Source organism: Staurois parvus, unplaced genomic scaffold (genome assembly GCF_062004578.1).
Source record: "Staurois parvus isolate SC_StPar_1 unplaced genomic scaffold, SC_StPar_1.0 ptg000264l, whole genome shotgun sequence".
Lineage (NCBI taxonomy): Eukaryota > Metazoa > Chordata > Amphibia > Anura > Ranidae > Staurois > Staurois parvus.
Window position 1 is genome coordinate 7,323,207 of NW_028318060.1, and position 23,735 is coordinate 7,346,941.

The 23,735-nt window shown below is 42.7% G+C and overlaps 1 long non-coding RNA gene across 1 annotated transcript in view; it reads right to left on the reverse strand.

Moving 5' to 3' along the window:
- Positions 1-20,946, reverse strand: part of LOC149459289 (uncharacterized) — a 36,135-nt gene extending 15,189 nt beyond the window's left edge. Inside the window, exon 1 of the long non-coding RNA XR_016313298.1 lies at positions 20,860-20,946. This is a non-coding gene — a long non-coding RNA (uncharacterized LOC149459289). The remainder of the gene's footprint in view (positions 1-20,859) is intronic.
- Between the last annotated feature and the right edge of the window lie 2,789 nt (positions 20,947-23,735).

Consider the following 23,735-nt stretch of genomic DNA (forward strand, 5'->3'; position numbering starts at 1 on the left):
GTAACTTTGTTTATTGCACATAAAAGACAGCAACTTACAGGAGGGTAGATTAAAAAAGGCACTTCAATATCCATCAATGGGAATTCACCATGGTGAACGGCATAGTGTGCAGTCCTGGATGATTTGTCAGTGTCAAGCTTTACAACCAGCAAGATGGAGGTCTGGTACCGAGGCTTGGAATGCACAGTGAAGCGCAGAGTGTGCGCTATGTCATCACCAGGCGTCGTAGTGAGGAGTTTCCTTAGACTAACACCGCAACCACAATCCACCGATTGCAGATACAATACTTTTGTAAGCTCCAATAAACGTCCTTTACCTTAAGAAAAATGTTTATGCCTTTAAGATGTTACAATTTTTAATGGCAGGGCATAAAGTTCACCTTTTTAAAGCAGAGGGGGGGGGGGCTGCCAATATGTAAGCAAGCTGAACACCACCACCCCCAAGTCAGTATTACTTGGGTTAGCCCTGCTTTAAAGGTAATTTGTGGGACCATGCCCTGTCTGCCCAGCCCAATTTAAAGATTTGGTAAGCTAAAAGATGTGTGGCCATAGAGCCTTCCAATTTTTTACAAATGATTTTATATGGGTTGATTAAAATTATGCTTAGGCAATCAAGCTCCTCACGGCTCTAGTCTTTAGTCAGTTATATAATAGAGCCAGGTCTGATGCTTTTTTTTTTCCTATTTTAATGCAAAAAACCCCCAAAAAACTAAAACAAAAAAAAACAGTTATAAATACATTTGCTGCAATGTACAAACAATTGAGAGGCAGGTTTAGTCCTGATTGGGGAAGGGGGGGTTTACTGTATTAGAACACTGGGGTGAGGAGACTAGAATGTAATCTCCACACTTGCCAAGCATGACAGGTCAATGAACTCCTAGCTTCCCTCTGCCATTAACCTGGCAGACATGCTACAAAAAACACCCACCCACACACAACACACTAGTCTTCTCTCCAATGCTAGAGAAAAAACACAAAGCAAGAACTACAAAACCTTTCTGGATGTACACCATTTTTAATTGAAACCTATCACAAGTTGCATCTTGTCCACAACCTTTTAACCATTTGCTTACTGGCCACTTTTAACCATGCCAATTTTTAGCTTTCAGTGCTGTCACACTTTGAATGGCAATTGTGCGGTCATGCAACACCAAACAAACTTTTTCTCTTTTTTTTGAGACCGATCAAGTTTTCTTTTCCCCACCCAAAAAAATTTAACTATTTTTTCTCCTTTACTGATGTGCACTAATGAGGCTACAGTGATGAACACTGATCGACTGCACTGAAAGGCAGCTCTGATATGCGACATTGATGGGCAGTGACAAGTGGCATTGATGTGGCTACACTGATCAGTGTAGACGTCTCCTCTGAGGAATGCCGATTACTGGCTCTCCTCTCGAGCTGTCAGCATGAGGGGACTGCCGATAATCGGCATTTCCTTGTTTACATGCAATCAACTGATTGTACACAGCTGTCATGTGATCAGCCAACATCATCGGCTCTTTAGTGTGATCAGTGATCCACTGTGTCCCAGGGACAGCACACTGATCGCCGCACTCCTCCGTGGGCGTGCATGCACTGTTAAGAGAGGGGGGACGTTATATGACATCCTCCCAGAATGAGAGAGCTGCCACCTGTCCGTCATTTCCTTATAGGGAAGACAGAAGGCAGTTAAAGTTGTCCTAAACAGTTAATGAACACTGAAGAATTATGCTGGACACACTAGAAATCTCCTTTACATTATGTTCACACCTAAGTGTTTTCGCAGAAACGCAGTACAGTCCTATCCATTCTTGACGGTTTTTTGTATGTACAGTCCATTTAACATGATTTCCTATGGGACATGTTCACATCTGCGTGTTTTTGGAAAGGGTCAGGGACTTTTGAATGCAAAAAGTGGTTTTTGAACTGCAGAAAAGCATGTAGTGCGTTTTTGCCATCTTTTGAATCTGCCTAGAAAAAAAACAAACAAAAAAAAAAAAAAACAAACCACACACAAAGTGCATATTTGCACTTGCCATCCCAGCTGTTAATTTTTTGCAAAAATGTCTGTTAAGGGGTTTATTCACTAAAGCTGGAGAGTGCAAAAATCAGGCTCGCTTCTGCATAGAAACCAGCTTCTAAGCACAGCTTGTTCAATTAAGCTTTGACAACAAAACCTGGAATCCTACTGGATTCCATGCAAAAGTGAGCCTGATTTTGCACTCTCCAGCTTTGGTAAATACACTTCCAAGGGTCCTTTCAAACCCCCCCGGGCAGCGTGGTCACTGTGCTCCAGCAGATAGAGCTTTATGGAAGGTCATGCAGTGGCTGGTGTGAGTAGACCATAAAGCAGCAGGGGTTTTTGTTTTTTTTATTTAAAGTGTTACTAACCCCAGGACCCTGCATTCATATCTGGTCTCCCACAGTACACAGAACATGGTAATGCAATTATTTTAGTAAACAGAAACTGATAAATACCTTCTCTCATCAGCAGTCAGAGCAGTCTTGTGACTTCTATCAGTGTCCAGCCCAGCACATGTTGGAGCAGAATGAAAACTCCAAGCTTTAGCAGGATGCAGAACCCCTGACCTCTGTCTGGACAGTGCTGATTGGCCCTGTGCAATCACATGCACACTCCCAAGGAAGGGGGAAAAAAAAAAAAAAAAAAAAAAAAAAAAAAAAAAACACACCACACAACAAAAAACAAAAAACACAAACCCACAACCACAAACCTCTAACAATACACGAAACTCAGCATATGCAGAGTGACTCCACATGCTAGGTCTCATCAGAAGATAAGAGGGGGAAACTGGAAGAAGGGGAGGATCAGAAGTCATGATCAAACAGTGTTTTTACACAATGCAAAAGGATTAACCCCTCCACAGCAAGTATATCAAGCATGTTTTACTGCATATAAAGACTGATTACGGTTGTGGGTTTAGGAACACTTACTAAAATTTAGTTGTGTTATGTTCCTAGATGCCCTGTAAAGCAAGCTGCGGTGTCAAACAGGGCGCTACTCCAGCAAACACCCCCCCACCCATCTCCAGCTCCCAGTGCTTACCGAGGCAAGCACAAGGTATGTAGAAGCTGGTAAGGTAGCTTTAGCACAGAGACAAGACAAGTATTTACTTACAGCCATACCTGCAGATTCTCTACATACCTAAAACTACACATTGCATGTCTGCAGAGATTGATGGATTTATACATCTTACACACTACATACATTTTATCATCTATACCCTCAAGCTTAATTTCAGTAACTTATCCATCTCAAGGAATACATTTCTGATATGCCACGATATACAGTAACAGTGTCTTCAGAAAATACTCACCTTTCTACATAAAAGTAATATGGGGATCCGATAAGTTGGACTTTTCCTAGTCAGAGATAAAGTCTGGCAATGTAATCTAAGCTGAGAGGATGGTGATAGTAGTGTCAAGATAATTAGAAGTTTTAAAGGATACCCACAAAGGAATGCAATAATGTCTGTTCACTCATTTACGAAGTTAAAAAAAAAAAAAAAAAAAAAAAAAACACAAACACAAAACACCACACAACACACACGAGGATGGTATTTTTTCCAAGTCAAGTCCAGTATGCTGGGTGGTACAGAAAAACCTGTTGTCACGTAATCAGAAAATATACAAAATACTAGGCGTCAATATAGTACATGGTACATGAAGGCTTACTTCCATAAGATTCAAAGAACTCGGCCTTGGGTATATTTGCCTTAAAACTTGTAAAGCACCAACTATGTGAACCACTGCACAAGGAATTTGAAAAATGTTCTCCTCTTGGTAAACATTAACTTTGACAGCAATGCAATGAACCTAGCACCAAGTAAACAACGCATACATTAGTGCTACAAGTGGCACACAATTAAGAATGATGCATGCTCTGTAATCACTTGCAGCGCTCTATTGAGTAATGCAAGGTATTTCACACAATGACATGTGAACACCCAAGGCACCAGGAAAAAAAATTGCTGCTGCAGAGTTCAGTGGTATAGGATGTATAAAAGGGACAACTTGCAAAGCCAAAAAAGGGAACTTAAGTGGTTGCAAAGGCTGAAACACACACACACACACACACACACACCTTACCTGAGCTGGCTCGCGATCAAGCGATGTGCTTGAGATCACAGCCAGTGAGCCAATGAGGAGAGAGCAGGGTGGCAGGGTAGAGCCACTGCCCCAGAATACATACACAATGCAGCTCCAGGTAACAGCTAGAAGAATCAGCATGATTGCTCCAAAGCTTCAATATACAAGTCAGAGCAGCTCCTACTAGTATAGTAAACATCTGCTTTCCCTAAGAAATATGGGGGTACCAATGCAGGCCTTCTGAAAAGGTTAGTTGAATCAGCAACTTGGAATATAGTGATAACAGGTAAGCAATACTTAGGACATTTAGTTTCATCTACTGGTGCAGGATAAAGCCAGCCATACACAAGGTGCTTTTCTTTCCTGCAACCATGGGAGCTGTCCCAGCCAGGAAAACAGATTACATTTATCTACTATAATAGCAATTAGCAACATTGTGTGTAAATCCAGCAGGCTGGTTGTACCAAAAGTTAGTTGATCAATCAACTTGGTACATTTAGCCTGCCCATACATGGTTTGAATCTCAGCTGGTTCCTGCTGAACCAGCTGAGCTTCAAACCATCTATAGCTGGCTTAAGGGATTTATGTTGAAGCCAGAGGGGGTTGGCATATGAGCCTGTCAACTGGCATTTAAACACAAATATGGCAGCCTCAATAGTATTTAGACAAAAAGGTCCCTTTAAAAAAACAGAAGGAAGCAAATGTCTGAAACAACCTTTCTGCTTGCTCTGGAACAGTTTCCACTAAACCAATTTCGTTTATTTCAGTAAAAATTAAAAAAAAAAAAAAAAAAAAAAAAAAAAAAAAAAAAAAAAGGGGGCATGTTTAGGCTATAAATGTTACAAGAAAGAAATTAGAGTGGTAAATACTTGCACTGTTTTTCCTTGTTCATAATCCTATTCCCTTGTGCTGTGCCTTTATACTTGGTAGAAAATTTGACCATGTTCACAGAATTCCTTAGCACAACCACTTTTCTTCTGCACATCAGAGCCTTCTTGTTTAACTACTCTATGCTGGACCAGCAAATCCACCCAGGAGAGTAGCAAAGGGGGAAATACTATGAGTGTCATGACCAGTAAACATCTCCCTTGTGTAGACATCTGGAAATACTGAGATTGCTGCCAGGAGCCACCATCTTGGATGTGATGTCAATTGCAGGTATAGAACATTAGTTACATGCATGTCTAAAGTAATGGGAAAAAAAATGGGGGGGGGGGGGGGGTTGTAATGCCAGACCCCCACAAGCAACTCCTGTGCACCTGCAATGCTGAAGAACAGACAGGGAGATTAACCCTTATGTTGATAGCAGTTATAAGGAAAGGAACCCAACAAGACCTGCATGATCATCTCAGAGCAAGGACAGTAAGAATTATGAGAAGGAACACTGGCTACACAAAAAAAAAAAAAAAAAAAATTCCCCATGTATGTCAGTTGACACAAAGGCATTCAAAGGAAACTACAGATGGTCTGTGTTGTCTAGGTATAGTTGGTATATTTTGTCATTTAACTTGTACATAGAGCAGTCAGACTTACATGTTCCAACTGAATGCCCTCCGTTTGTCCTGCTTTTATGGCTTATCCCAGTACCCAAACAGGAGGGAGAGGGAGTAGAGGTTATGAGAAATCTCAAGCATCAGATTGTTTGTCAGAGTTTCATTGCCTAGCAATGTTAGTTGGTAGGCAGGTCTCAAGTTCCAGAAAGTGATAAAACTGGTTTGTGTGTGTAATTAAGGTAACAAATGTACTTGGCAGCGCACACGGTTTTATTAAAAAACAAAGCAATTAACTCCCTTTAGTCAGAGTAGAAAAATATATATCAAAAAAGCCAATTTATTAAAATTTAGAGAAGAGACCAGTAAGAGGTTAAAAGTGAACTGAACACTGGGTTGCTGTGGCACAGCTTGTAACCTTTGAAAAACGTATGATTTTACAATTGCCAACTTGAGAAAAAATAAATAAATAATACACACCAGAGGAAGGAAAAAAATTCCAGTGCAACTACCCAACTTGAGTATCCAAGTACTTCCCTACTTGAGTCACACCCGTTCAAACAATTAAATGGCAGGAAGTGATCCAGGTTTAACATTTTGCAACTAGATAGCTGTAGGCAGGAGTAAAAGTTTCTCAATAGGCAGTTCTGAATCTCATTTAATATTCAGAGCACAGCTTAAAAAAAAAAAAAAGAAGAAAGACTTAAAGTGAAAATATGATCAACAAAAGTGAACTTTGAAAGTTACATACTAGCAGTGAAACCTAAAAAGACAGTTTAAAAGAAGGCTGTGGGAATTAGGCAGAGACGATATGTTGTTCAGACCAAAAGCAGGCCATAGATTTGTAAAAAGTTTCTCGATTTTTCTTCTGATAAGCGAAAAAAATCGGTCGGCCATACAGCCAATTAAAACACCATTTAGAACGAAAAATCGGCGGATAAATCCACTGTAATTGTCACCTCTACAGGAAATGTTTTTTTGGGCGGAAATGCCGTTTTGTGTTTGGAAAGGTCGTTTGGTGACCTTTGTCCCTCCCTCTTTTTGTAATCTGCAGGCAAGACATCAGCAACGTTTCGTTCCTACGAATTTTCTTCATTTATTGTATTAAAATGCCCAAATTAACCCAAAAAAAAAAAAAAAAAAAGAAAAAAAAAAAAAAAAAAAAGTGTAAACTTTGAGCAGAGAGCAACTACGAAAACAAGTGTTAGGGAACAGTTAGAGAAAGGAATTCTGCGTGTCAGTCATGAAGAAACAAGCTGAAAAAAAAACTGCTTTTGCAAAACATTTTAGTTTAAACCCCAAGCCTAGGCTCACACTACAGCGGTGCAGTAAATCCCATGTGATTCGCACAGGAACCGCAGTGCATTCCTGTACAAATCACATGCAATTTGTATGCGGTACGATTACAGCCATACATTTTGTATGGCTCTATTCGCACCGCACTAAATGTGCAGGACCCTTTTTTGGTCCACACTAGAATCGGATAGCATAGGTATTCACACCTATGCGATGTGATTCTGCACATCGCACTGCATTTTGCAGACTGATGTCGGGTGTTAACATACACACCCGCATCAGTTCATATGAACGGGGTGCGATTGTGTTGCATTGCGGAATTCGCACAGAAAATGCTGCGAATTCCGCAAAACATCAGCGTGAACCAGGGCAATTTCTCAAAAGCTGGACTCTCTGCAAGAAATTTCAGTATTATGGGCCGAATGGTGCCCAGCTTCAACCCATGGCCACTCTGGTGTATGTGTTTAATCCCATTACATGGAGTACAAACTTGCAGTGGGAGTGTAGGCTGGGCCAGTGACTGGTGGGCCAAGAAAAGTAGAGCTTTAAAACCTTTACTTTTACTGGATGTACTCCTTGTTTTACAAAATATAGAGGATTCCTAAAGTACTTTAGGTTAATTACCAGGGGGTCAACACCTGTTAGGCACCATCCATGCTTTTCTTAATTAAATTCCTCCTTCGTATACAAAAAAAAAAAAAAAAAAAAAAAAAAAAAACCTACACCCACCAATATATAAACACACCAGATTTTCTAAAACCTCACTCTTAGAAAGCAGGCTCTCTCAGCCAGTTTAATGAATTCTAATTAAGCAATCCTTTTATTCTCTGTAATCCACAGATTAAGATGTTAGATTAAGCACAGTGTGAAGAAGAAAAAGTTACATTTCTCAGATTATTTTCAGACAGTGATGTCTACAATATGCCAAAATACTGAACTTTGATCACAATGGGAGCTGGCATGAAACCTAAACCATTCACCTGACAAGCAGCAGAAGCATGTGTGACATATGGCAGTGCTGGTTCATGCTGAATTCTGGATGTACTACAGACATAACCAGGGTGGTTAATAAGAGATTTCCACTTCACTACTAAGCATGTGTGTTATTCAAGGACAAGCAGAGGTCAACACAAATGTTGCCATAACAAGCATACCAACACATCCATCACGATCATCACTGAGCAACATAACCTTGTTCAAATATATAGTGTGGAGACCAAGTAACTTCAGCCCTTACCACCTAAAACTGTGCCAGTTTAACTCTTATTTTATGAAATCTAGTGGCCATCGTTCATCTATAGTCAAGTATGCCCTTTCCGTAACTAGTCATTACAGCTATGGGTATCACACACAAGTAGGTTTACAGTTAGAGTCCCAATCCAGCTTGTTCTGATAGAGCAGGGATAGGTTTGCATTTCCTACAGTTTACCTCCCCGCTGAAGAGTTAATGCAGTTCATCCTGTGTAATCCATCAGCTGGGCAGAAAGCAGAAGACTGCCTAACAAAAAGGACACAGGTAGACAAACCATCTATGGATCCATGGATCGCAATACTTAAAATAATCTTTGGCAATTCCTTCTTCCATACTATATGCAACAGAAGTGCATGCACTGATGGTTCCATTAAAGCAGCAGTAGAATGTTGCTCCAATCAAAAAAGTGCTCAGTGGAAAACAGCACATATACACTGGACACCAATGTGTTAAGGGGACTTTTAAATAGTCACTGTTTTTCCATGCCAACAGAAGAAAATAACCAGTACTTCCAGGTATGAAGAAGTCACAATAGATTCAGGAGACTGACCCTTGCTCTATGTTTGCTCCAACTAAGGTGGCTGGAAGCTATAGGGAAGAAAGAAACATTACCTTAGATTGTACGCCCCTTGAGGATTAGGGACTGATGTGAATGTACAATACGCATATAAAGCGCTGCGCAAATTGACAGCACTATATAAGTACCTAAAAAAAAAAAAAAAAAAAAAAAAGTATTTAAAAAGGTGAAATACACAATTTTTTTTTTTTGGTATTACTGAGGCACAACATACACTGGGCAAAGAACAGGTTCTCCCCACCCCCTCCACCAGGGCCAGGTAGAGCCCTTATACTGCCATTTGCTTGTAACCTTGAGATTAGTAACCTGTTAAATAGCAGTTTACACACTACTGGGTAGTTATTAAAAGGACAAGTTCACCTTTGGAGCAAGTTACTTTACATTTTCCACCCACACCTGCAGTCACTATTTTGACAATAGCGTAGCTGTGAGGGGCTCCGCCCATGTGGCAGCATCATTCATACAGTACTGTAAGCCATTACAGCTGAAGGCTTGTATTTCCCAATGAAGTCCAGGGCATTGGTTGGCCCTGCCCCCTGGATTTAACCAATGGCTACTACTCTGGTAGTTCATTGATATTCCTACTTTCAGGTAACTGCCTGCCCATACGAGGATAAGACAGACTAGAAAAAGTTTGGCAAACTAAGTGTTGCGGCCGTCAAAACCAGAGTAACGCAAGCCATGATACATGCAAAGGTGGAAGCCACAATTCTCGACACAATTCCTAAATTCTTGCGCATATGGAGCCCCTGGGTAGAGTGCTTCCTCCCGCTTAATTTTGACGAATCACTTCTTCCCCCCCTGATTTGTGTATTATGCGCTACAGATACTGTCATTGGCCCTTTGTACACAATATGTAGGAGTTATTATACACATTCCGAACGCTCATGGAGTCAATTGTTGCTGTTCCTCTTCCCCCCCCCCCACCCGTCTGACCCCCCTTTAAACTTCACCTTATTTCTTCAACGCATTTGGGAGACATAATTTTGATTGGCTGGAACAATAATGTCTTTTGTTGTCGTCAACTACTACCTACCTGTTTCCGCTAGTAATGCATGGACAACTGTACTATGACTCATTGTTTTGTTTTTTTCTTCATGTTCTATTGCCATTTCAATGTCCAATGTACATTAGCAATGTCTCTTTGTTTGTCCCACTCTGATTTATTGTTAATAAAATTGTTTGAACAAGAAAAAGTTTGGCAAAAAGGTGAACTTATCCTTTAAGCAGTCTGAAAAACCATCAACAGCATATGATGTACCCTTTCAAAGGATGATAGTAGGACAGAGTCAATAAAGTTATTAAATACATAACTGCAGTAAATTAGGCATTTTTTTTTTATCTGCCTGAAATGTAGCTTTAAGCAGCCTGTATATCTTAAGGCTTTGACTGATACTAGGATGGAAAAAACCTAATTTTAGCAAAACATATCCTGTCAAACATCTGGATTGTCTTTAGCGGTCAGGTCAAAGACTCCGCTTTGGGGAAATAAAATTATATATATTAGATTTTACTTTTTAACACAATGGGTTCCCCAACCAACATTTGTGGTGCCATGTAACATTAACTCCTGCTTCCTTTCCACCCTTTATCAGAAATACTTCTACAGGGCGGCATGGGTGTGCAAAATTACACACATTCATACACAATTTTGCACTTCTGGGTTGGGGGTCCTTGGCTGTCAATCACCTGGTCCCAGCCAGTGATTACTCGCTGGCACCCAGCGATCGCCGAGTATTACCAACGGGGGAGAGAACTGTATGTAAATACAGTTCTGTCAGCTCCTGCTCACCGCTCTGCATATACAGTGAAGCGCACACACACAGCACATAATGTGAAACAGAACAGTTAAGCCTTTGATTGCCCCAGATGTTAACCCCTTCCTGCCCAATGCCATCAGTACAGTGTCAGTGCTTTTTATTAGCACTGATCACTGTATTGGCATCACTGGGGATGTCAAGGACACCAAGTATACATCTCTCTATTTGTAAATGCTATAACTTTCACGTAAACCAATTTATACACACTTTTTTTTTTTTTTAAAACCAAAACACAAAAAGACATGTAGCTGAATACATTTTGGCCTAAATTGGATTTTTAAAAATTTTTTACTAGACATGTCTAATAACAAAAAGTCAAAAATACTCAAAATTAGTTTTTTTTTGTGCTAAAAAAAAAATAAAAAAAAAACATAAATTTCATTTGGGTGCAGCCTTGCAGGGCTCCCCTGCAGTCCTTAGCTTTTCCACCATTAAAGTAGGGATAAAGCTCCTTTGGCCCTACATCTCCTGTGGCTTTAAAGAATGCACTTCATTCTACAATCCTAGATTCAGCTGACAGCCGGCTAAAGTCTGCTGTTGGCGGACATCACTGAGCCGGTCTGAGTTCTGGAGAGATCCCAACTTTCAAGTCAGAATCCACCCAGACCCCGACTAGTAGCCGACTCAGTTTCTCACAGGCTCACCGAGAGGCTGAGCCAGCTACTCCCGTCCCCCTCCATAGCCCAGCACTCCCATGTGTACTGGAGGGGCAGAGCAGAGATGGTAACCGAATGTCACCAGCTCACTGACCACCAAGAACTAAGCAATCAGCAGTCTGATTGCTCCTTTCTTGGTGAGGAGGTGGCGAGGGATAGATGCAGCATCAGATATGTCTTGGCAACACAAAGATGTCCCTAGCTATAAATTCCTGGCTGCTCTGTCCACCTGGAAGATTGGAGTTCCCTGCAACCGCTGTAGCCTTCATATCCTAGAGGCCACAGCAGGTCTGCAGACCAAGAACTCAAAACCAAAGACATCACCAATAGAGCCAGTGGGGAAAATTCACAAAGCGGTATCTTACTGCATACAAGTATGTAACAAAAATGTTGGCATTCAAATAAACAGCTGAATGTAAAAGTTGCCAGAAATTACAAAGTAAGAAAAAAAATAAATGGAAGAGCATAAGGGTCCCTCCTCCCCCCTCAACAATCCACACCAGATCCTTTCACAGCAACTTGTCCCACATGTTGATGGTGACAAGGGCCTCTTCCCCACAGCTTTGGACTGTGGTCTGGGGAAGTATAAAGTATGGCTGTAGATACATTGTCAATCACAACGCCAACACAAAAAAAAAAAAAAAAAAAAAAAAAAAAAGGCAGTCGGCATAGTGATCGACAATGGATCAACACCAGGGGACATTTATTTTTTTTCATAAAAAAGGGCTGACTGACACACACACACACACACACACACACACACACACACACACACACACTTTTTTGGTTAAAGGAGTAAGGGTACCGTGTAGGTAGGGGTACCAGGAAGGTATTTGAGCATGGCCCTGTAAGCACCAAAGCCAAGCATTAGGCTTGTGTAGTCATATGATCAAGGAATGACAGTTCTCAGGGTGCACACTTCCCTGTCAGCTGTGGAGGAAAGAGCTGTGATAGTGCACAGCGAAGACAAATTTAAAGGGGGCGTTGCTCTTCACAGAAAAATGGTACTGCATAACAGCCAGACAGCATTTTCAAAAGAGCTCAGCAATGGCAGCCCCTATACTCACGTAATACAAGTTACTTCTCCACTTTAGATGGAGATCAAATGGTTTTCACATCAAACCATTCAAAGATCCTATTTAATGTCTAGCCAAAGCTCTTTTGACTATACATCTACAGATCACAGAAGTGCAGTTCGTTCTGCACTCCTTTGACTTGTTTCCAGCTGACAAGAGTCTGCCGACATCATGCAACTGGTCCAGGCTCAGGAAGATCCCAACTTTACAGAATCCACCCAGATGCCTGAACAGTCAGCTGGCTCAGCATGTCGTTGAGAGCCTGAGACACCCACTCCAGTGAGCACTTGAAGGGCAGAGTAGAGAGCCAAAGACTAACGGTCACAGCTGTCTGCTCAGAGCGGAGGGAGAGAACTGAGCGTTCAGCAGTGTTTGAACCCTCAGTTTTTGGGTTAGAACTAGCATGGGACAGCTGCAGCTGGGATCAGTGATGCAGCCATCTAGGAGAGTTTGATTTTCTTTTTTTTTTTTTTTTTGTTCCTGTATTCCCACACTTTTCATTTATGAAAGCTTTAGAGAATATATACAAACACTGCTCCAAAAAAATAAATAAATGGAACACTTTTTAATCAGAGTATAGCATTAAGTCAAATTAAACTCCTGGGATATTTATTTCATCAGTTAAATAGCAGAGGGGGTTGTTCATCAGTTTCAGCTGCGTTGGTGTTAACTGAAATTAATAGCAAGTACACTAGATGGGCAACAATGACACAACCCCCAAAACAGGAATGGTTTTACAGGTGGAGGCCACTGACTTTCCCCCCCTACTCATCTTTTGACTGTTTTTCACCAATTTAGCATTTGGCCAGGGTCCATGTCACTACTGGTAGCATGAGGCGATACCTGGACCCTACAGAGGTTGCACAGGCAGTCCAACTCCTCCAGGATGGCACATCAATACATGCCATTGCCAGAAGGTTTGCGGTGTCTTGCAGCTTTAGTTTTGCCTTCAGCAAATGAAATGCATGCTCAATTTGGGTTGAGATCAGGGGATTGACTTTAAAGGAAAAAGTGGCATATTCTACAAAGAAACGCTTCTGGGTCTAAAAAGCATGGAGGAGATTCCAGGAGACAGGCAGTTGCTCTAGGAGAGCTTGACAGGGCCGTAGAAGGTCCTTAACTACGGATGCACCAAAATGTCGGTGGCCGAAAAACACCCCTATCAGCCTTTGGCCGATATGAAAATATGCACCGATACAGGTGCCGAAAATAACCTTGCCCCTCGCTGCTCAGTGGTTCTCAGCCTTACCTGAAAAGCCACTGAACGATTCCGGCACTGGGCATAGAGATAAAAGGAAAGATAGCCTCCATTCATCTTGGAGGACCATAGCGATATCACTTCTGGTTCTGGCACCTTCTAAACAAAGCCTTTTTTTTCCCCCAAGTTTTTGATCTAATGGTTTACATTGTAGAGGAGAGATGTGGGGTCTTATTGATCCCATCTCTCTCTCTCTCCATAGAGAGGACCTGTCACTACTTATTCCTAATCACAAGGGATGCATGCATTCCTTATGATAGGAATAAGAGTAATTACATTTAAAAAAAAAAGTTTAAAGCGCCCCTCTCCTAGCGCATAGTGGTGAACGCATATGTAGGCCACTCCCACATATATAAACTATCAAATCACACATGTGAGGCATAACCACGAACGTCAGAGCAAGAGCAATTATTCTAGCACTAGACCTCCTCTGTAACTGTAGACTGGTAACCTGTAAAACGTTTTAAAGCTTCACCCATGAAGATTTTTAAGTACTATAGTTTGACGCCATTGCACACAACTTTAAAGCATGACATGTTGGGCATCTATTTACCCGGCGTAACATCTTTTACAGAAAAAAAAAATAAAATAAATTGGGGTATACAATGCGTGTCTTCTCATTCTCCCCCCCCCCCCCAAAATTATATATATATATATATATATATATAATAAAATTTTTATCACTGTCCATTTCGGTTTTCGCCCAAGTGCATCCTGAATTTTTATTTCTGGTGTACCACTATCAGGATGAACACTGCCAGAGGCCTACAAAATGTCCTCCAGCAGGCCACTGGTATGAATGTCTCTGACCAAACAATCAGAAACAGACTTCATGAGGGTAGCCCGAGGACCCGACGTCCTCTGGTGGGCCCTGTGCTCACTGCTCAGCACCACAGAGTTCAATTGGCATTTGCCATTGAACACCAGAATTGGCAGGTCTGCCACTGGCGCCATGTGCTTTTCACAGAGGAGAGCAGGTTCACCCTGAGCACATGTGACAGGCATGAAAGGGTCAGGAGAAGCTGTGGAGAAAGTTATGCTGCCTGTAACATTGTTCAGCATGACAGTTTTGGTGGTGGGTCAGTGATGGTCTGGGGAGGCATATCTATGGAGGGATACAGACCTCTACAGGCTAGATAATGGAACCCTGACTGCCATTAGGTATCGGGATGAAATCCTTGGACCCATGCAGTGGGTCCTGGGTTCCTCCTGGTGCACGACAATGCCTGGCCTCATGTGGCGAGAGTATGCAGGCAGTTCCTGGAAGATAAATTAACTGATACCATTGAATGGCCCCCCACACTTGCCTGACCTAAATCCAATAGAACACCTCTGGGATATCATGTTTCGGTCCATCCGATGCCACCAGGTTGCACCTCAGGACTATCCAGGAGCTCAGTGATGCCCTGGTCCAGATCTGGGAGGAAATACCCCAGGACACCATCCGTCATCTCAGCAGCATGCCCCGAAGTTGTCACGCATGCATACAAGTACATGGGAGCCAAACTACTGGGTACCATTTTGAGTTGCTGCACTGAATTTCAGCAAAATGGACTAGCCTGCTGAATCATTCTTTCACTTTGATGTTTGGGGTATCTTAGAATTCAGTCCTCTGTAGGTTGATCATTTTCATCAAACGATGGGGCATACTTACATTCCTAACACATTACCCAGTCCATATCAGTATAGATATCCAGCACAATATTTTTCCGCATTGAGATCTGATGTGTTTTCAAACATACATATGTCTTCATCATAGCAGAGCTCTAAAAGACTTACTGTGAAACTAGGATTACAACTGGACAAGAAAGAATGAAACTGAAAATGACTGATTTCTATCTAGAAAATCATAATGCACTGGACAGCTGCTGACATTGCAGTACAAGGTCAAACCACACAGTGCAAAACCCAGCTCATATTGTACTGTATTTCACAACTCCCTTGCTTTTATGCATTTCATAAATAGAATTGGCTCTTATTCATTACTTCTAACATGTAACTGATAGAAAAGCAGAATCAACTTAAAGCTAAACTCCAGATATGTTCTTTATTGCAGGATTACATTGGAAAACCTTGGGTCAGTTAATTATTCCTATCTCATACCTGAGCAGTTGGCGCTACTATAGCGATAACCCTGATCTTCAGGGTCCTGAGCCAAGCAGCTTTGTTTTGGGTCAGCTTCATGATTATCCATTGTCACAATGTTGAGCAGGGTGTACCAGCACAGCCACTTCTAGTCTCCACTGTTTATATGACAACACAGGAACATAATAGGGGGACAGTGGTCACTCCCCCCCAATAGAAGTGCTTGAAACAGCACCTTCATGGCTGGATCACTAGGTATTTATGTGAAACTGGAGGATAAAGATTAAACAACTTTTGAAATGACAGCATGCCTAAGTTTATACAAACTTTAAAGACTGGATTTACACACAATTTAAAAAAAGGTCAGAAAGTAAGGGCACACTCCCACACTGCAGTAACTGACATTCTGCACTTGATAAAAGACAGTCACTGCTTAGACAACAATTGTGCTCTGTTCACACTGCAATACGGTCTGGGGGTGCAGTGCAGTAAGCTGCAATAAAACGCAACCCTGTACTGCGTGTGGAGACATGAATAAAGGGTCACCTTGTGCACATATTTTATTGACAAATACCACATTGCCCCTCTAACTGCAGCCAAAAACCACCAACTATTTTGAGTTTATTGTGCTGGCAGTGTGAACAAGCCACCAACTTTCCATCTGACAAACCATTTACCAAGTGTGCCTTTATCTAAACAACAAGGTATAAATTGAATGGTTTGCCTAGCTTGGCCCTCACACCACTTAATAAATTTTGCACATTCAAGATCAAATACACCCATTCTGCAAGCTTAAATACCAAAAACTCTAGAACACACAAAAACACTATTAAATGCTTGTTCTGTCTAGGAACATAAGGTGTAAATACCTTATTTCTTGCTCCAACAGGATCCATCCAGCTCACAACTGCATACTCCTCAAAACTGTGACCAGTTCCAGGTCACAATACAGCCTCCTCTGTATAAAACACAAGGTCAATGCCCCACATTAAGCGTGGGGACACCAAAGCTCCACCCACAGACCAGAGCTTCAGGCAGAGGAAGAGTACCAAAGCCAAGATGTAAAGCAAATACTACACCTGAGATGTAATGCAAGTAATACACTGTGCACTTTAGCCCCTAGACATAATGAAATGCAAGCTTTGATGTACAGGGGGACCCACAGCAAGAGCAAAAAAAAATAAAAAATTTATATCCAATCTCTCTAGATCTATATCCCTCTCAATTAAAAAATGCTAGGAGTACCCCATTAACTACTAAATAAAATAAACTAACCAAGTGTAGTAGCAATCTGTCTACACGATTGTAAAATGTCCCAATCATGATTGCTACTAGATGCTTCAGAAGGTTACCTGTGTAGCTTACTTCATGGAGAAGCAATTGTTCCATCTATAATCTATCAGTAAGCATCCATGGCCTGGACTAGCTATTGATTTTAGTAGCACAAATGAGCCACTAAACCTCCAGTGTAGTTCTGGTCTTTCACTGAAGAGTAAGGATGAACACAAGTTTCCACCCAGAGCTGATCAAGGTCTTAACCGTCAGTAACGATCTGATGTGCTGTCTTGCACAAGGCCATGAAGTCAAGATATCAAAGCAGGACTCTACAAATACAAAAACAGACCAGAGACAAGATAAAATGTTCTAGCGCTAATCAGAAAAAGGTTTCTCAAGAGTCTAAATGTATTAGCTGTTTTGGCACGGAATTCTCAATATGCTGACCTGTGACTATGACCAATGCTGAACAACAGACTTGTACAAAAGTCCCCAGCATCTTACAATAATCTCCATGGACATCCTGTCATAACCAGTGGACTGAAGTGCACCCTCATACATCATTTATATTATGTTCTACTTGCTCAGTGCAGGTTAAGGCAATGAACGGAAAAGGATGCCATTTAAAATAAACCTGAAACACAGGCAACAGCTATTTCTGATGTCCATCTACACATGCCATTTCCCTGGCTGTCTCAATACTTCAAGACAGCAAACACCAGGAAAGTCAGAGTGAAAGTAGATCTAAACTCAAATTGGATATCATTTAGCTTGACAAAACATTATATGCATGTGCCATTTATTCTTGGGAGATATTCTATTCACTTTTCGGGCATCTGTGTCTTTGTTGCTGGCTGACTGGCCTCCCAATCTTGACAGTGGGCCATACATGCAGTGTGTGTTGTCAGTGATGCTTGTCATCTCTACCAGGGGTGCATGTGACAGGCTGCCAACATGGGTGGGGTCACATCTGTGAGACAGTGGTCACCTCACTGTAGGAAGGGTCTGAAAAAGGACAAGATTGCCAGGAGTTATTTTAAAGCCGAAACCTTTTGAAATGGCATTACCATGATAGAGGTCAGGAAGAAACCATGAACTACCACAGCGTTCAACAGTGCTGTGGTGGTTCATTGAGAACTACAAGCCAACAACCACAAAGGGCTACTCCGTTTATTCATTCACAGAACTCTGAATGGATGACATGGCTGTGTGGGTGTAAAATCTCCCCACAGTTTGTTCTCCTTCCCCTACATCTCTAAACACTTACCTGTCCCCATCTGCAGCATCACTCCTGATCTCACAGGAGATTCAGAGCTGTGGGAGCCATAGGTTTCTGCTGTTGTCAGTCAACTGTGGAGAATGTGGTTTACCAGTGCTGTGAGTGTCTATGTATGCACACAGCCTGGAACAGGATTGTGCTTTCACTGATTCACTCAGCTCTGCACTTGCTGGGGGCACCTGGAGGATAGAATGAGTAGACCGTGACAGCAAGGGGTTGCCCTGGGACAGCTTTGTGTAATTACATAGCACAGGTAAGTATATTTTGATTCAATTACTACTACAGCAGACACTTTCACCCCCTTCCTCCCAGGCCAATTTTCAGATTTCAGTGTGGTTACACTGAAAGACAGCCATGCAACATGTGCTTAATATTTTCATTTTGGTGGTATTTAATCACCACTGGACTTTTTATCTCTGGCAACCCCCCCCCCTCTCGAAAATTCTTAAGAAAAATCATACTTTTAGTGTATAACATTTTGCAAATAGGTTTTTTTTTCCACCAATTAGGCTGACCTGACCATCAGAGCACCGAATCAGGGAAAATTCTGCACTCAATGTACAAGCTGTCTGTGTAAAGAAGAGCTGATAACCTGAAATACGAAATTCCGGGTTTAAAGTGTGACAGCTGTGATTGGACACAGCTGATCACATGTTAAGGGGTTGCTCCGATTGGCCCTTTACCCTGATCTGCGATAACACAGAGGTCACAGAGCACTCCCGGTGTACAATCCACAGGGCACACGGGAGGATGTCCAGGGACATTCTTCCAGAACTGGAAAGCCATGCTGTAGCTGTTTAGCAGCTAAAGTGTTGTATTGAAGTGGTTGTAAAGCTCCAACATGGAATATGAACACAGCATATCGCTCTATAGTGTGCACTTGTTTCAAGTAAGAGCACTAAGGGATTGATTTACTAAAGCTGGACAGTACAAAGTCAGGCTCATTTCTGCACATAAACATCAGCTTCCAGGTTTTATTGCCAAAGCTCAACTGAACAAGCCGAGGTTAGAATCGGAAATGGTTTCTATGCAGCAGAAGTGAACCTAATTTTGCACTTTCAAGCTTTATAATAACCCCCAGAGTGTCATTTCTGCCTGCTGCTTCCTTCCTGCGCCATCAGCTCTGTTCCTGTGAAAGGTGTGGAGGAGGGTGTGTCCCTTCCCTCCAATCAGCTCTCCTCACTGAGCTCTGCAGAGTAATTTCAGCTCTCCACCCCCTTTTTTCTGAACTCTCAGACAAGCTTTACAAAGTCTGGACTTTGAACATATGTAGAGAAGAGAAGACTGTAAATAAGTACAACTAATTGAGGATTTTTTTGTCATCTGTGTATCATCTGAGGCCAGTGACTTCAATGGGTATATGTAAGTGTTTACAATCACTTTAAGACAAAACACCCCCCCTCCCAAAAAAAAAAAAAAAAAAAAAAAGCCTTTAATATGATAATTAAAAAAGTGGAGTAAGGGCCATTTCACACCCTGTCACATGCAGTCCAGTGTTTTTTCTGCATCAAAAGCGAATTGATAGTAGTTTCCAATGGCACTGTTCACACCAGTGCCATCAGTTTAAAAAAAAAAAAAAAGTTCCTGCAATGAACTGGAACACAAGAAAACACACATCCTTATTTAAAGTGGAGTACCAGCGAAAATAAAAGTTAGCAGCTACAAAAACTGCAGCTGCTAACTTTTAAAAAAAATGAACACTTACCTGTTCCTCGGTGTCCCTCTTGCAGCCAGTTTCACCAGCCACCCTGTGTTACCAGCATCTTCAGTGTGGGCACCCAGCTGTGACCGCTTACAGCCGGGTGCTCACTGCGCATGCGTGAGAAGTGCTGTACTTTGTGAATGGCCCCATAGTCTTCTGAGACCTGTCACGTGTCCCAGAAGACTATGGGGAGGGAGGGGGGACAACTTCCACTTCTGATCACCTAGGCGATAACAGTGAAGTGGGAGCGGGTACATGTCAATGTCAGGTACCCACTCCCCAAAGGGTGCCAATCCTTAAAGTGGAACTTCCCCTTTAAGGTGAAGGGAAAATGAAGGGGGGGGGGCCCATCACACACACACCATGCACCAGAACACACATACAGACTGCATTTCTATGGTGTGACCGGGCACTAGATGAGCAGTTACCAACCTGCAAGGTGTAGGGGGCCTCAGTTGTGCCCACCAACTGGTCCCTACAGTCAGTCAATGACAGAGGACTATAGAGTGCAGAGCTACAACAGGAGACAGTGGTAGACTGGGGGCATGTGTCATGTCCGATGCTGGGGTCTGGGTGGGTGGCCCTGTGTTTTGAGTGGAGAGAAGTCCCGGGAAGAGGAGAGCTCACACACAAGTTGGGGAGGTTTGTTGTCACACACAGGCGGTCACTTTGTCATGTCCTTGAGCAGCCCGGGCACAGCTGACACACACAGCCCACTTCCGCTCGGGAACTTCCCGGTCACAGTGGCCCCCAGGAAGGTGACCCCCCTCCCGGGGTGCTGTGTTCGGAGGACCCCCCCCCTGCCCGCCTCCCTCGCCATATTCTTTGTTGGGAGTCCATCACCTCCCTCCTCTTTAACCCTTCCCTGCCCATACAGTGCCGCCCTCCCGGGATTAGCGCTGTCTCCTCATGTCCTTGCAGGATTGACACCCCTCCCGTGTGTGTCCCGCTCCCCACGGGAAGCCCGTACAGTCCCCCCCGGCACAGCGCCCGGGCTGCTCTCACCTCCTCCACACGGACGTCGGGCTCCCAACTCCTCGCTCAGCCCCATGTGATGTGACCCCGGTGTACCCCCTCCGCGCCGCTGTCAATGAACTCCGGAATAACACACCCCCCTGCCGAGGGGCGGCCTTTAGGAGACCGGGAGCCAATGAGCGGGTTGGGCGGGGCCGGGGGAAGCGAAGAGGGGAGGAGATTTCCCAAGCTTTGTCCTTCAGAAAGTTGAGGGGGTGCGGCCAGCTGTCAAACCGGGAAATCACTGCCAAGTTATTAGAGAAGAGCCGGGCCGAGTGCAATGGCAGAGCAGGAACCTATAGAGACCATAGGCGATCAGCCCGCATACAGCACGGCTGGCCGGAGCCCTCTACGGGGGTGAGCTTCATCGGGCCAGGCTGGCTTTGTGTACATCAGTAAGACACGTGCGGAGGCAGGACTGAGGGTGATCAGGAGCATTGCTGCATTGTTTCCGCATCACTTATTCATCTTTACATTTCTCACATATTTAAAGGGATGATAAAAGTGGTTGTAAACCTCAGGCATGAAATATGAACAAAGCATATCCCTCCATAGTGTGTACTTGTCTCAATCCAGAGCACTAAGGGGGGCTATTTGCTAAAACCAGAGAGTGGAATATCTGGTGCAGCCTGGCATCCAAACCAATCAGCTTCCAGGTTTTATTGTCAAAGGGTAAAGTGTTACTAAACCCACAACAGCAAACCCAGTCTGTATATGCAGTAAAGTATGCTTGTTATACTCACTGTGGAACCTAAGGGGTTAATCCTCTGCATTGTGTAAAAAGGCTGCTTAATCCTGTCTTCTCTGTTCCTCCTCTTTTTCAAGTAACCACCTCTTATCTCCAGCCCAAACTGTTGGCATGCACATGCTCAGTTTGGTGTGTACTGCTAGAGAGGTTTTTTTTCTTTTCTTAGGAGAGTGCATGTGATCAGCAGAGGGCCAATCAGCACTGTCCAGGCAGATGTCAGGGGTTCTGCATCCTCCTAGAGCAGAATGAAAACTCCTACAAGCTTTAACCAGTGCTCTGCTGAACACTGATAGAAATCACAAGATGGCTCTAACTTCTGATGAGAAAAGTTATTTAGCAGTTTATATTTACTAAAATAATTGCAGTTACATGTTCTGTGTACTGTGGGAGATCAGATATAGTGAATGCAGGGTCCTGGGTTTAGTAACACTTTAACTGAACAAGCTACAGTTAGCTCATTCAGCATTTCCACCATTCATAGAACACCTTGTATTCTTTTCATTGAATACAAGGCATTGCCTGAGTGGATGAGGTGGAGACGTAGTGTCATGTTCTCCATCTCATCCAATCAGAGAACACCTTGCATTCAGTAAAAAAAAAGTAGGCATTCTTTGAATGTCAGCAAAAGAAGCAACCCCCTGCAGTCAGGGGAAGCCGCTCACATGGGACCTGAAAGATTTCATCTATCACTGTGTTAGCACTAACTACTACACTGACTGTCCGCTTCCCCAGTAGCCCATCAGGTATGAGATATGAAAACTTACATTGTGCCAAGCTGGAGCAATATAAGTATGCATTATAGATTTATTTATTAAAGGTACTTACAGTATATAGCACCATAAATTTACATATATATTGTACATGGTAGTCCCTGCCATCAGGCAGCGTACAATCTAAGGTCCCTATCTCACATTCATACAAACACATACTAGGGCCAAGTTAGACAGGATCCACTTAACCTGCCATCATGTCTATGGAGTATAGGATGAAACCAGAGTACCTGGAGGAAACCCCCCGCAGGCACAGAGAGAACATGCAAATTCCAGGCAACTAATGCCAACTAGTACCAACAAACCCCAGTGTTGATAGGGGGAAGTGCTAGCTACATAGCCACCATGCTGCCCAAGGATCATACCTAGAGCTCTGTTTTAAAGGACGCCTGTTATGGAGGCTGCCATTTATTATTATTATACAGGATTTATATAGCGCCAACAGTTTGCTCAGCGCTTTACAATATAAAGGGAGACAATACAGCAACAATACAGTTCAATACTAGAGGGTTAGGAGGGCCCTGCTCCTTGGAGCTTACAATCTAAGAGGGAGCTTGCTGCCATTGATGATCTCCTACCAAAAATGCCTGCCCAGCTACTTCTGGCTCGTATACTTTGAGTTACTGACTTGGAAAAATGTATGCAGACAAGGACCTTTCCCTAATTTACATGCTCTGCTTATTTTTTTTCCAGGTAAGAGCCCTAAAATATTCTGAATCCAGTTGGTCAGATATAAGGTAGAAAATAAGGATTTTTAGAAAGAAGTCAGTAATGGCAGCTCCGATAGTTCTCTCGTGACACACTTTCTTTCAGGACCACAATACATGAAAAATGCCCCTTTCAAAGAGAACATTGATTAACCTTGGTGCAGAAACTAGGAATGTCATGTGAGTTCTCAGGCCTGGTGCCACACTGAAATATGAGCCATAATCATATTGTCAAGTTAAAGTGCTTCTAAAGCCTAAACATTTTTTACCTTAACGCATTCCTTGCATTAAAATGGAACTTGATAAAAAATTCTTTAGCAAGGAACATACTTTCCACATTAATAGTTCTGCTACCAAAATGAGTGTGTGCTGTAAATTGCCTTCACCATTGTTCTGTTTCTTCTTGGAGGCTGCCATTTTGCTGAAGCCCACAGCCCTTGAGCAGCAGTAAATATTTAGAATGTGAGCAGATCTACCTCAACATTTTTGGCACAGGGACGAAAAATGGAGTGCAACTGAGCATGTGCAGAGCAGAGTGAGACTTTAAACAGTATAGGTACCTATTTTTCATGTTTTACATAGCTATACCTGCAAAAGGGGCCAGCCTGAAGTGATCTAGCAGGACTTAATTTTCTAACTAAG